At 46.7% G+C, this 11822-nt stretch overlaps 1 protein-coding gene across 1 annotated transcript in view; it reads left to right on the plus strand.

Annotated features, from left to right (window-relative positions):
• Positions 1-4525: 4525 nt before the first annotated feature.
• Kcng2 (potassium voltage-gated channel modifier subfamily G member 2) overlaps positions 4526-11822 on the plus strand; it is a 77168-nt gene continuing 69871 nt past the window's right edge. Inside the window, exon 1 of the mRNA XM_023700071.1 lies at positions 4526-4571. The gene's annotated coding sequence lies outside the window, so the exon portion shown is untranslated. The remainder of the gene's footprint in view (positions 4572-11822) is intronic.

An 11822-nucleotide genomic window follows, 5' to 3' on the forward strand; every position in this document is an offset into this window, starting at 1 on the left:
CTGCATTCTGACAGATCACTTTCCTTTAGAGCTCAAGAAAAGAGAATAATGATAAATATGGAGTTGGGGAATTTAGGATAAAGGATGAAAAGTCATGAACAAAGGGAGAAACCTGAGACAGCTCAAAGAGACCACATGTTCCCTGTGACGGGAATGTTTGATCTATCAAAAGCTGGGGCGGCAGAGTAGATAAGAGTGTAACTGGCTGAGAAGAGCCCTTGTGGGAAAGAGATGCATCTCTGGGCATCTCCAAGGACTGAGTCATGGCAGGCAGAAAGATAATGCTGCAAACATTCAAGAGAAAGAAAAAGCAAAGAATAGAAGTGCAGGAAGAAACATTTGCAAGCAACAGCTGAGCAAGCTAGAAAGGCTGGCTGTGGAGAAGGGCAGGGGCAGAGTGCCTACTGCAGGATTCCAAGAAGGGCCGTCCTCAGAAATGGATCTCTTTTCCATACACAACTATGGAAAAGAAAAAGCAAGAGAGAGCCAAGAACCAGGCTCAGAACACGAATGCTTCCAAGCACACAGTGTCTGGGCCTGAGGAGGCGTCTGAAGGAGGGGCTCCTCCAAGTGTGCAGAAGGAAGGCAAGCGTCACAGGCACACAGCACTGTACCTGGCTCACAGGTATTTTTAAAGGTGCTATAGTGATGATTGTGAACATAGTTAAGGGCCACTGGACCATCCATTTTAAACAAGTGCCAGGCATAGTGGCACCCACTGAAGCAATGGAATAGCTATGGCTTTACCTGTGTCCATCTTGTGACAGCCCCAGCCTCAAATCCTTTGTTGGCTTTTTTTCTCTTTCTTTTTTGTATTTTAAGGAAGGGTCTACAGGGCGTTCAGGGTCTCACTACTAGATTTGACTCATAGTGATCCGCCTGTTTACAGCCTCCTAAGTGCTGAGATTACAGGCTCACACCACCACGCCCAGTCTCAATTGCCAAGTCAGCGCCAGGGCCAGCACGGCAGGCCTAGGGATCAAACCCCTGGCCCCTGTGCTCTGCTTTCAGGTGCTTTAATCGGCTGAGCTATTTGGCCGGCACCCCCTTTGTTGACTCTTGAGTCATTTCTGGTGTAAAACTGTCTGATCCATGATCTCTGCTTAAGTAAACTCTAACTTCATTGTGCTGTTTACTTTTCGTACATCTAAATATTCATTCACTTCCTCATTTATACATTCAATGAACATGCATTAACCTCATGCTTAAGTACCAGGCTCTACGCTAAGGATTAATAATCCAAGAAGAAAATATACCCTTCCTAGAAAGTGTCTATTAAGGCATATGCACGTAAATGTACATTTATACTTCTTCCATAGAAGTGAATTATTCATTACAGGTTCAGGCAATGCTCACATCAGGGATTTTCCACTAATAATGTACCCGATTCAGTGATATGCTACAATAGTCCAGAAAGCAATGAGAAACATCCATGAAGAAGTCTATGGCAAGTATCTTGTGTTAGTGAAAAGCTGATAAAATATGTGTTTAGTAAGAGTTTTTGTTAAATTATGGTACTAATGACAGGATAAGAATTCTATTTAAAATCTCTCAAAACAATGTTGGAAACTACAAAACATTGCAAATATTGATTTCCTATTATAGGATATAAAAATCCAGTAAGTATCATGATGCTGCTTTTGTATATAGGAACTGCTTTTATATAAAAACAAGCAAAAATATTTTTACACAAAAATGACAGTGTTCATTTGCATAAAAATACTAACAGTACATAAAAATGATGATAGTGTTCATTTGCATTAAAATACTAACAGTGCAGACTAAGTGCCTACTTTGGCAAGTACAGGGACCAGGGTTTGATCCCTGGTCCTTCGTGCCATGTTGGCCCTGCTCCCCGGGGTGCACTGAGCTGGCGACAGAGTCTGGGTGTGGTAGCACATGCCTGTAATCCCAGTGCTGGGGAGGCTAAAAACAGGAGAATCACAAGTCCAATCTGTGTAGTGAGACCCTTTATCAAACACACACACACACACACACACACGCACGCATGCACACACATGCACATGTACACACACCCCTAACAATGTTAGCATGTGGATGATGGGGTCATAGATGGCTTATTTCTCCTTCCTAAAATGCAAGCCACATGAAAGTGCAAATCTGCCACAACTTATTACTTAGAAAAACCATACAACATGATCCAGGGCTGGCAGGGTCACTGCCACCTCTGTCACCCATCAGGACCCCACCTTTGATATAGCAGCCCCACATACTGACACATGGTCACAGGGAGAGAGCTTCACTAGTGACATTCTCAGGTATCATCTTTATACCAACTCTATGACCCCTTAGCTGGCAGATGTGTTGTGTTTCTACAGTCTTGGACCATCCTGGATTAGTACATGTTTTGTAACCCCCTAACAAAATGATAACTGGCTTGTTACTAGGAGGTGGACACATCCTGGTACTAACCCTTCAAATAGCAAAGCCAAGAGCAAAGCAGGTCTTGCCACTATTCCCAGTTATAGATGAGGACCCAAGGCAGAGTCACACTGATCTCTGCTGTCCTGTATGGATCCTGAAAAGAAGGTAGTGATAATGAACCCAACACCAAACACAATCACCTCAGTCAGACCACGTTTGTTGTCCTCCTTGGAGTGTAATATTGATAGGTTTACCAGTTCAAATGCCTGATTGATCACATGTCAACTTTAGAAAGGCATCTGATTAACACTAACATCTTTCCAAACAACATTGGAAATGTCAAATGGCTGGAACAACACAGATGGTAGGAAAATCCGGGGCTGGCGGGACACCCAGACCCGCAAACATTGGTTCTTAGTCAGAACCAGAGCAGCACTGTCTGGGGGTGGGTGCAGCATGTGTGCTGTTTCTGACAACATGGCCCATACTGATGGCTGGAGGATACATCACAACTGATCAATTTTCCAGGGGCTCAAAGTGTGAAAGGAGCAGAGTGAATTAAGCATTTGAAGCATCTGCTGGGTTAGCTAAACAGGTTAGTGAAAACTAATGAAATGAAATTTAATGGAACGAACTGTAGTAACTGAGAATTGTGGATCAAAGAAAAAAGAAAATCCTAACAACTGTATAGACTTGGAGACCTGGAAACTCAAGTCAACCAAAGCCAGGATTTCTGCCAAATGTGCTTCAGTACCTGTCAAGAAGGGTGAGCAGTCTGCCTGGATAAACTGAAGTATAGTCTGCACAAGGGAGGAGGCAGGCTAGTTCTACTGCACACGCACAGTAACTCAAGGTCTTGGCACAAAGGAAGGCTCTGAAAGGGACAATGGGTACAATGGGAAGGCCTGGGTATTTTTTTCAGGGAAAGTGCAGAACAGTGCAGCAGGTTCAGGGAATGCAGAGCTCAAGAGACCATTTAGACCCATCACAGGCACATCTGTAAAACATTGCCACTGTGTGGCTTACCATGTGCTCGGTGCAGGATAGGTGCTGCCCGTGAGTGACTGTGTTTACCTATGTATTTTCATGTTCAAGGAATCACCAGCCTGTTCGGTCTCTTACAGCCATTGCACTGTGAGGCAGACTGCAAACAACTCAAACCATCCACACCCACACCTCTACCCAGAGCTGGTCACGTCCCATGGGAGGTGGTGGCCTCTCAGGTGGTGCCTGGCCTCCTGGGTTCTAAATTCAATGAATAGTTCCACAGGATAAAAGGCCCCCATTTGCAGGCCTGGTTTTCTGCGGAAGCTAGAGAGGAACATTTCCATTTCTGGATACAGCAAGGACACAGCAGGCTCCAGGGGCCTCCTGTGTGTGCTCAGGCCAGATTCCTCCCCAGGACCCAGGGCTGGCAGGTACCTTCAGCCCAGACAAGTGTCTCAAGACCCCAAAAGCACTGACTCATCACTTGAATGGAAAATTACAACCCCAGGGTCTCTGGGCTATGGTTTGCTTTGGAAACCCTCCTTTCTTCTTGAAGTGTGGCTACCGGGAAGGAGACAGTTCTACCTCTGCAGCCCATAGGGAATGAATGTACACGCATGTGTGGTGTGCCTGTGGTGCCTGAGTGTGTATGTGCCTGTGTGTATATGAGCCTGAGAGTACATAACTGTGCAGATATGAGTGCCTGTGAATGTGGTGTGGTGATTATGATTACTAGTATGAGAGCAAGTGTGTAAGAGTGAGTTCGAGTTTGATAGTGCGGTTGTGTGGGGAGCCTGTGGGTATGTATGAGTGTAAAGCAAGTGTGTTTGTCTGTGTGCCTATGTGATTATCTGTCTTGTGAGTGTGATTTCGTGGAAAGTAGGAGTTCATGTGTGTGAGTGTATGTGTTAATGTCCCTCAATGGTCTTGGGTCAGGTTCTAGAAAGAGGCGAGTCACCTCTGTATGCACGGAGGGGACAGGGAGTGCTCGTGGGCTCGGCCCCGCGAGGTCCTAGCCAAGGGGACCCCCTTGGCACGAGGGGGCGCAGTGCCACTGCAGGCTGGGACACGCGGGCCAGGCAGCTGGGGGCGGTGCCTGGGGCGGTGCAGGCTCCAGCCTGGCAGCTCTGGACGCCGAGCTCCGCCCCAGGAACCGCCGGCAGGCACGCAGACCCGGCAGCCTGGAGCCCTGGCCCGAGGTAAAGTTGTGCGGGGCGTGGGCCAGGGTCTCCTCCCGGTTCCGCTAGGAGAAGAGACTCTGCGGGGGCGCGAGAGCGGCACGGTCCGCGGCAGCCTGGTCAGAGCGCGCATTTCTTGATGATTACAACGCGGGGGTCCCCAGCATGTGGGGACTCCTGGGTTGTGGAGGTCCCTGCGACGTGGGGGGCCGTAGGCTTTGTAGGCACCGCCCCACGCTGTGGCTGGAGGGCGTTGGTTGCGTCGCGCACTTTCCAGGAGGTCCGCGAGCCCGCCGACCGGATCCCGCCGTCACCCGTTGCCCGCGCGGGTCCTGCAGGAGCCGGGTGAGAGGGTCGGGGGGTGGGCAGGGTCCCTCAGCGCCCGTGCCCGGTGCGGGGAGGTGGATGCCCCCACCGGCTGATAGCAAACGCGGGCACCTCCCCTCCCCTCCACCTGCTTCCCTGGCCTCCGCCGGGGCCAAGAGAGTTCTTTCTCCTGCAGCCGCGAATTCTGCAAACTCGAAACTCTGGGTAGCGGCCGGCTCCGGACAGTGGCTGGGGCAGAAGTGTTGGGCACTGACAGGGTCCAGGCTTCGGTGGATACAGCTGGGGAGTAAGCTGAGCGCCTCTGTGCTCACGAAGCTTCCCCAAACCCACAGGTCCTTGAGAACCCAGGGCGTCCTGTGCGCGCGTTTGCCCCCCGCGGTCGTGGTGTGGCAGGTGGAACCTGTCCAGCCACCTTGCTCTAGCCGAGAGCGGCGCAGCCAAAGCTGTCTCTAGCTCGATGTCCGTTGCTCCAGAGCCTCCGGAGCTCGCCGCGCGTGGCTTGAGCTGGGTTCTTGGTTCTTAGAATTCTGGCAGTGTTAGTCTCTGCCCCCTGCGACTCCCTAGCTGAAGAGATGACTGTCAAGCCAGGGTTCAGAACAATATGAACAATGGATCCTCACCCACTTGGGAAGTGTTGGGGCTATTAAGTGATGGTCCTTTCTTCAGCCCTGCCCTTGGGTCAGTTAGGTAAACCCCGAAGGTCAGATACGGCAGAGGGGCCTCCTCCATGGGCACTTTTCACTTCTGCTGAGAATTCTGAAGGATACACCAGCCTCAGAAGAGACAGAGGAGAAAGGGTTCCTTATCATAGCCTGGATCCTTCCCCTGCCCTACCCTTTGACCTCCCTCACGGTTGGTCTCAAATGCTTTAGTCCTTGTTGTCATCAGTGAATTGGAATGCTCTGAACTGTCTCATTCTGGGGCCACTATGGTGCATTTGGGGATGCATTCCATTTGGTGGTGGGTCTCTGTTCCGCACCAGTCAGACAGACAGGATTATGCAGCTGCCCAGAAATGACTGGTGTTTCTGTGTCTTAGTTGGGGAGAGACTATGAAAACAACTCCCAGACAGTTTCCAAGGCCAAAGTCAATTTATATATTCCACTTTGCAAAAAATATTTTTATATCTTGAAATTTCCATAATTTAAGAAACAAATTGGGTGTTTGTGGAGGCATGAGGAGAAAGGAAGGAGGGGAGTTCCTGGCTGACACAGGGGAGCTGTGCAGTTTTCTTTTTCAGTGCCTGGCAGAGGCCTGCGTGGGCCAGATGCTCAGAAAAAATGTGTGCTGGTTAATTAATTATTTGAGTTATAATTAAGAGTTTCTACCTAGTGCATGGCTGGGAGTGGTATTACCATAATTACAGGTGTATGTGCCATAATTAGTAGGTCCTATAGAACACAAAGGTTAGTGGGAAATGATAAGATGTTGAGTTTGCTGTGGAAAATGCATGTCCTTGAGGACGAGCTCCCTCTGATCTGGCATGATGCAATCTCCCTCTTGTCCCGTGGTCTGGGCTGGCTTTCTGGAAAGAGTGTCTTACCAAGCATGAGGAGGGCAGGAGGAGCTGAGGGTGTTTGGAGTGGGAGGCACTATCGGCAGCCCGTGTGGTGTGGATGTGGAGGGGAGGTGGAGCGGTGGTCCTGGGTTATGCAGGTGCTGGGTGGGGCAAGTTTGAAGTAGGCCGGTGTGCCCAGGGAGTTCAAAGTGTCCTTGTGGGTCCAAATATCTGAGCACTTTCCCACTGATGGTAATTTCATGAAGAAGAGAGGGATTTAGGGCTAACACTGTGTTCGGGAACCTTGTCTGAGATGAGGAACCATGGGGTTCTCCACTGCTGGTGGTCAAGTGGCTGGATGAAGCCTGCCCTGGTGTGTTCCCTGCCTCCTTACTCTGAGAAGGGGTGATGGCTCAATAAGAGGACAGACTCAGCAATCCTCCCAATGATCCCCAGAGCCCCACAGGGAGAGAGGTCCTGTTCTCAGCCCACCCAGCCTGCCTGAGGCAGAGCCCTCCTTAAACAGGAGGCTCTCTGTACCTTCTGGTTGGGGAGGCACTCAGAGTCCTTCCTGGAGTTAGAGAATCCCCCTTTCTCTTTCATAGTGGGGCAACCTCCTTGGAAGACTTGCAGCTTTTCATAGCTAAGCTGAGGCTGACCAGCATAGCTGGCCCCCTGACTTGCCAAGCATCTCACCTGTGGGCACCTGCAGCCTTTAAGGGGCTCCCTTTGCTGTGCATGTTGGTGTAGAAGAACAAGCCTAGGAAGCCATGAGAAGCAGCGGTGAACCAGCAGTGGCATTCCTTTGAGGACAGATGTAGGAAGTGGACCTTACTGGCTACTGATGTAGACAAGTTTGTAGTCTGCATGTAGATTCCAATCAGTTGGGAATGCTGTGTTAGTACTCTCAGTTTCAGAGGAAAAACATGTATTGTAGTAAAGAAAAATCAGTAATACAGTTATTCAGAAAGAAAATATCCAACATTTTCATTTGTGAGTTTAGAAATGTAAAATTTGGAAGTGTAAAAACAGTACGAGAAATTTTCTTGGTGCTTTATTCAGTTAAGGAAAGCGATCTGCACAACAGAAAGGCACTCATGGTGAAGGCAGAGGCCCCTTCTCCTGGTGGGGTTCCCAGGGTTTTTGCCCACCCCAGGAAATCTGGGACCTTGCAGTGCAAACCCCTCTTCCTCCACCAAGTACCTGTGCCACTGTGAGGCACTCAGCATGGCATCTATCAGGGTACCAGGCACCCACAAGGACAGAGCAGGACACTACTGTGGCCAGGAGCCTAGGTGGCAGTTTTTAGAGTATAATGACTCTCCTGTATACTTTTAACCTTCTCAGATATTTACATGATGGAGTTTGAATGTTAGATGAGACTTGGGTGGTGTTGGGCACATGAAATCAAAGGCTGGAATTCAGGGGCCCAGCAGAGCCTCAAAAACCCTTGGGTTGATCTGAAAATGGCAATTTTAATTAAATTCAGCCAGAAGAGGCACGTTCTTTTCTGTAGAGGACGAGCTATAGTGTGAAGGCTTGTGGTCTACTGTATCTGACCTAAAGCTCACTCACCTTGTAGCTGCCTAGCTCCTGGTGCAACCTCCATCTGGGGTCTTCTTAGGAGCCTAAGCATGGCCTGGTGTTGTCCCACATGGCTCTTTCCTTGCACGTGGAGAGGAACCAATGAGTCTTCTGATCTACCCACATGCTTCCCCTGCAGATGGTGGGGATCACAGTCTGCTCTGTTCTGGACCCAGCTGCAGGGGTTCTGATGTGGTGGGGGAGGGGGAGGGTGACAGTGAGCATTTGTGGGGATTGTGGACATGTTGTCCAGGTGATTCTCATCATTGGGAAGCTGCCAATTTGTCAGTATTCTAAATATTACTCTAATGGACCATACTTACAGATAAGCATTTGAAAAGCTGGGTTTAGTTTAAAGTTGTAAACCAGGAAGGCTGTTGATACCTGAAACTAACTCTTACGCAGCACACTGGTCACAGGCCCACTCCCCTGCAACAGGGATACCAGCACTTCAACCTGTGTAAGTCTTTGGAGAGAGGCTGACTGTGGAAATCATGCATGTTTCCTCTGAATTGTTCCTGGTGGCCAGGACATATGGTGAAAACATGTCTCTTGTGCTGCTAGTAGACAAAGACTCTTACCTCTGGTGGCCCTCTGGACCATGGCTGCATGCCTGCTTGTGTTCACAAGGACGTGCTCTGCTTTTCTTCCAGATGTGTGGTTTTGGACATCACACATGACCACGTCCTAGTGAAAGGTGGAGTTTTTCATTCATGACACCTTTTCTCATCTGTGGTGCTTTTCTGTGGTATTCTTGGTGGCTTTCTCCCATCAGTTTTGTTTGTCATATTTCTGGCATGAGCTTCTTCCCAGATTGTCCTGTGGGTGGCTGTTTGCACACCCTGTCCCCTGGCACCATAGCAGATACTACAGTATTTAGTAACTACCGCAGCACAACTGTGTATGTGGTTGTGTGGCCCAAAGTAGGTTAAGCTGATCAAAATTTCTGAACATGCAGTAAGGGCTGGATCCTGTTCTTGGGGTGATATGTTAGAATTAGAAATTCAAGTACTAACATATAGTAGTCTCATGTGGAGGAAGAAGAAATACACATACGTGTGCACACACATGCATGAGTCTGGAAGGCAGGGAAGGCAGCCTTTGAATGAGTAAACAGGTAATGGAGAGAGACTGAAGCGAAATCCCAGAAAGACAGGTGACTCTGCCCAGACAGGTCTGTGATAAGCAGTCCATGCGTTTGTGCTTGTTCACCAAGATCTCCCTTATGCCAGTGTGACAATGGACTGTACGTGAATCAGATTAGCTTTGTGTTATTATGTATAACAGAATACCAGTGAGGCTGCTTTATAAAGAGAAGCAGCTCACATCTACAATCTTAGTTACTCAGGACACTGAAAGGGGAGCATTTCAAATTTAAGGCTAGTCTGGGCAACTTAATGAGACCTTGTCTCAAAGTAAAAAATAAAAAGAGGTGAGAATATTGATCAATGAAGAATACTTGCCTAGCCTTGTAGGGCTCTGGGGCCATTACTCACTTCTTCCAGGAAAGAAAGAAAGAAAGAAGAAAGAAAGAAAGAAAAGAGAAAGAAAGAAAGAAAGAAAGAAAAGAGAAAGAAAGAAAGAAAGAAAAGAGAAAGAAAGAAAGAAAGAAAGAAAGAAAGAAAGAAAGAAAGAAAGAAAGAAAGAAAGGAGATGAGGATGGGGGATTCCTTTGGCTCCTACTTTTAAAAGCTGAGAGTCCAGGCAGTAGGTACAAGATCTGATGGACACTGGGCTTCATCCCACCATGACAGGAGCACTGTGTGTCCCTTCTAGTCTTGCTTCCTGTCTTATAAACTAATGAGGACTGAATCAAGGGACTCCACCCTGATGAGTCTGACTAACCTAGTCACATCTCAAAGGCCCTACCTGTGAATGTCATAGTGGTATTGTCTCTACCAGCTCAGTACATTAATACAGAACTTTGGAAAATGAACTAACAAAGTTAGGTCATATTCAAGCCATTTGGACTGTGAGATCGTGTCTCCTTGGACAAGTACCTGGATCTCAGTTTCTTATCATCACATTGGGTCCAGGAGAGCTCCCCACCTAGCCCTCCTTCATGCTCTGTGATGCTGGTTGGTGTTTGTCCCCAGGAGCCAAGAACAGTTCTGCCCCTGAAACTCACAAGCAAGTGTCTGTGTGGCCCAGGGTGAGGCCCTGTGCTTCTGTGACTTTAAGGGGTAGGATTATGTCCCTTCTCACTGGGCACTTTCTCTCCGTCACTCATGCGACACCCTGAGCTTGTGCCTCTGTGGGCCCCATGACCCTCTGCTTCCTTGCATCCCTCTCCCCCTTTGTGAGCCTTCTGAGATGATTTGCCTTCTGTCCAAGAAAGTTCTTTCCTTGTGCCCACTCTAAAATGGGGGACAGCCAGCCTCACATGGTCTGGCTAGACCCCTCACGTTCATGATTGTGACCCTGGAGAGGAGGTATTTTCTTTTGTTCATCTTTGCATCCCCAGAGAGTACGGCACCCCCTACCTCCTTAGGGACACTTGCTGAATCTGCACTTTGCACTTTGTAAAAACAAAGTCTGAGAGGAAAGCGCTGAGCACCATAATAGTTATTAGAAAACTATACAGACAAAACAAGCCAGAACACAGAGGCAATACTAAAAAACAAAAACAAAATTTAAAAACCACTTAATTCCCTAAAAATTAAGGAAATTAAATAAGTATTTCCAAATGTAGTATTATCTAAAACAATAATCAAGTATGAAAAGGTCCTTTAAAGACTTCTCTAAATACAGCTTCTCTAACAGCAATGGAACACCCATCTCTGACAAAACAAAACAAAAAAGGGGATATAAATGAAGGACCATTTTGTAGTGAAAAAATATGTATATACAAAATAGGATAGATGTACAGCTCCTTTCTCTTAGTTCAATGAGAAAAAAGATTTGTACTAATATTGTTTAGACAATAGATCATGTCTGCATCTTGTACTGTTGCAGACTCTATATGTAATCACCACTACGCAGACAACAATGTGCAACGTATTAATTATTGTAACTGTCCTACTAACCTGTTTTGAAACTGTCTCATTGCTATTTCATTCTCATTAAAATTAATAAAAAAATTTAAAAAGTAAATAAAACAATAAAAGCGTAGGGAATAAGCTTAATAAAAAAGTGCAAGACTTGCACACTGAAAACTGCAAAACATTGCTGAAAGAAATTAAGGAAGCCCTAAGTAAACCGAAAGATAACCTGTGCTCGCCATGGGGTGCAGGACTTACCGCTGCTAAGGTGACAGCAATCCCACTGAGCTATCGATGCAACACACTCTGTCAAAATCCCAGCTACCTTTTTGCAGACAAGGACTAGCAGATTCTAAGTTTTATATAATTTCAGGGAACCAAGATGAACCAGAAAATGTCCTGAGAAACAAAAAGTTGGAAGAGTCATACTTTAATACTTACTAAGAAACTACAGTAATCAAAATAGTGTGGCACTGGAGTAAGAGAAGATGGCATGTTTAATGAAATGGAACTGACAGGTCAAAAATGAACCTATACATTGTGACCACCTGCTTCTTTTTTTTTTTTTTTCATAAGGCACCACACCTAACTATGAATAGTATTTTCACCAATCAATTATAGGTCGTAGTGCTTCACCAATCAATTATAAGTTTTTCTAGAACAAATAAAATAATAGAAAACTGAAACAGAAGTAGAAAATAAAAAAGAAATGAAATTATAAAAACTACAATACAATAATACAAAATAATAAATACAATAGAAAAAATATAACAATAAGAAAAATGTTCTACATGGGAGTAAATGGTAGAGAAGAGATGACAGGAAATAGAATAAGCTGAGGACAGACCAGTAAAAATTATTCAGTGTCAATAACAAAGAAAG

The sequence above is a fragment of the Octodon degus genome, unplaced genomic scaffold, assembly GCF_000260255.1.
Source record: "Octodon degus isolate 3935 unplaced genomic scaffold, OctDeg1.0 scaffold00120, whole genome shotgun sequence".
Classification (NCBI taxonomy): Eukaryota; Metazoa; Chordata; class Mammalia; order Rodentia; family Octodontidae; genus Octodon; species Octodon degus.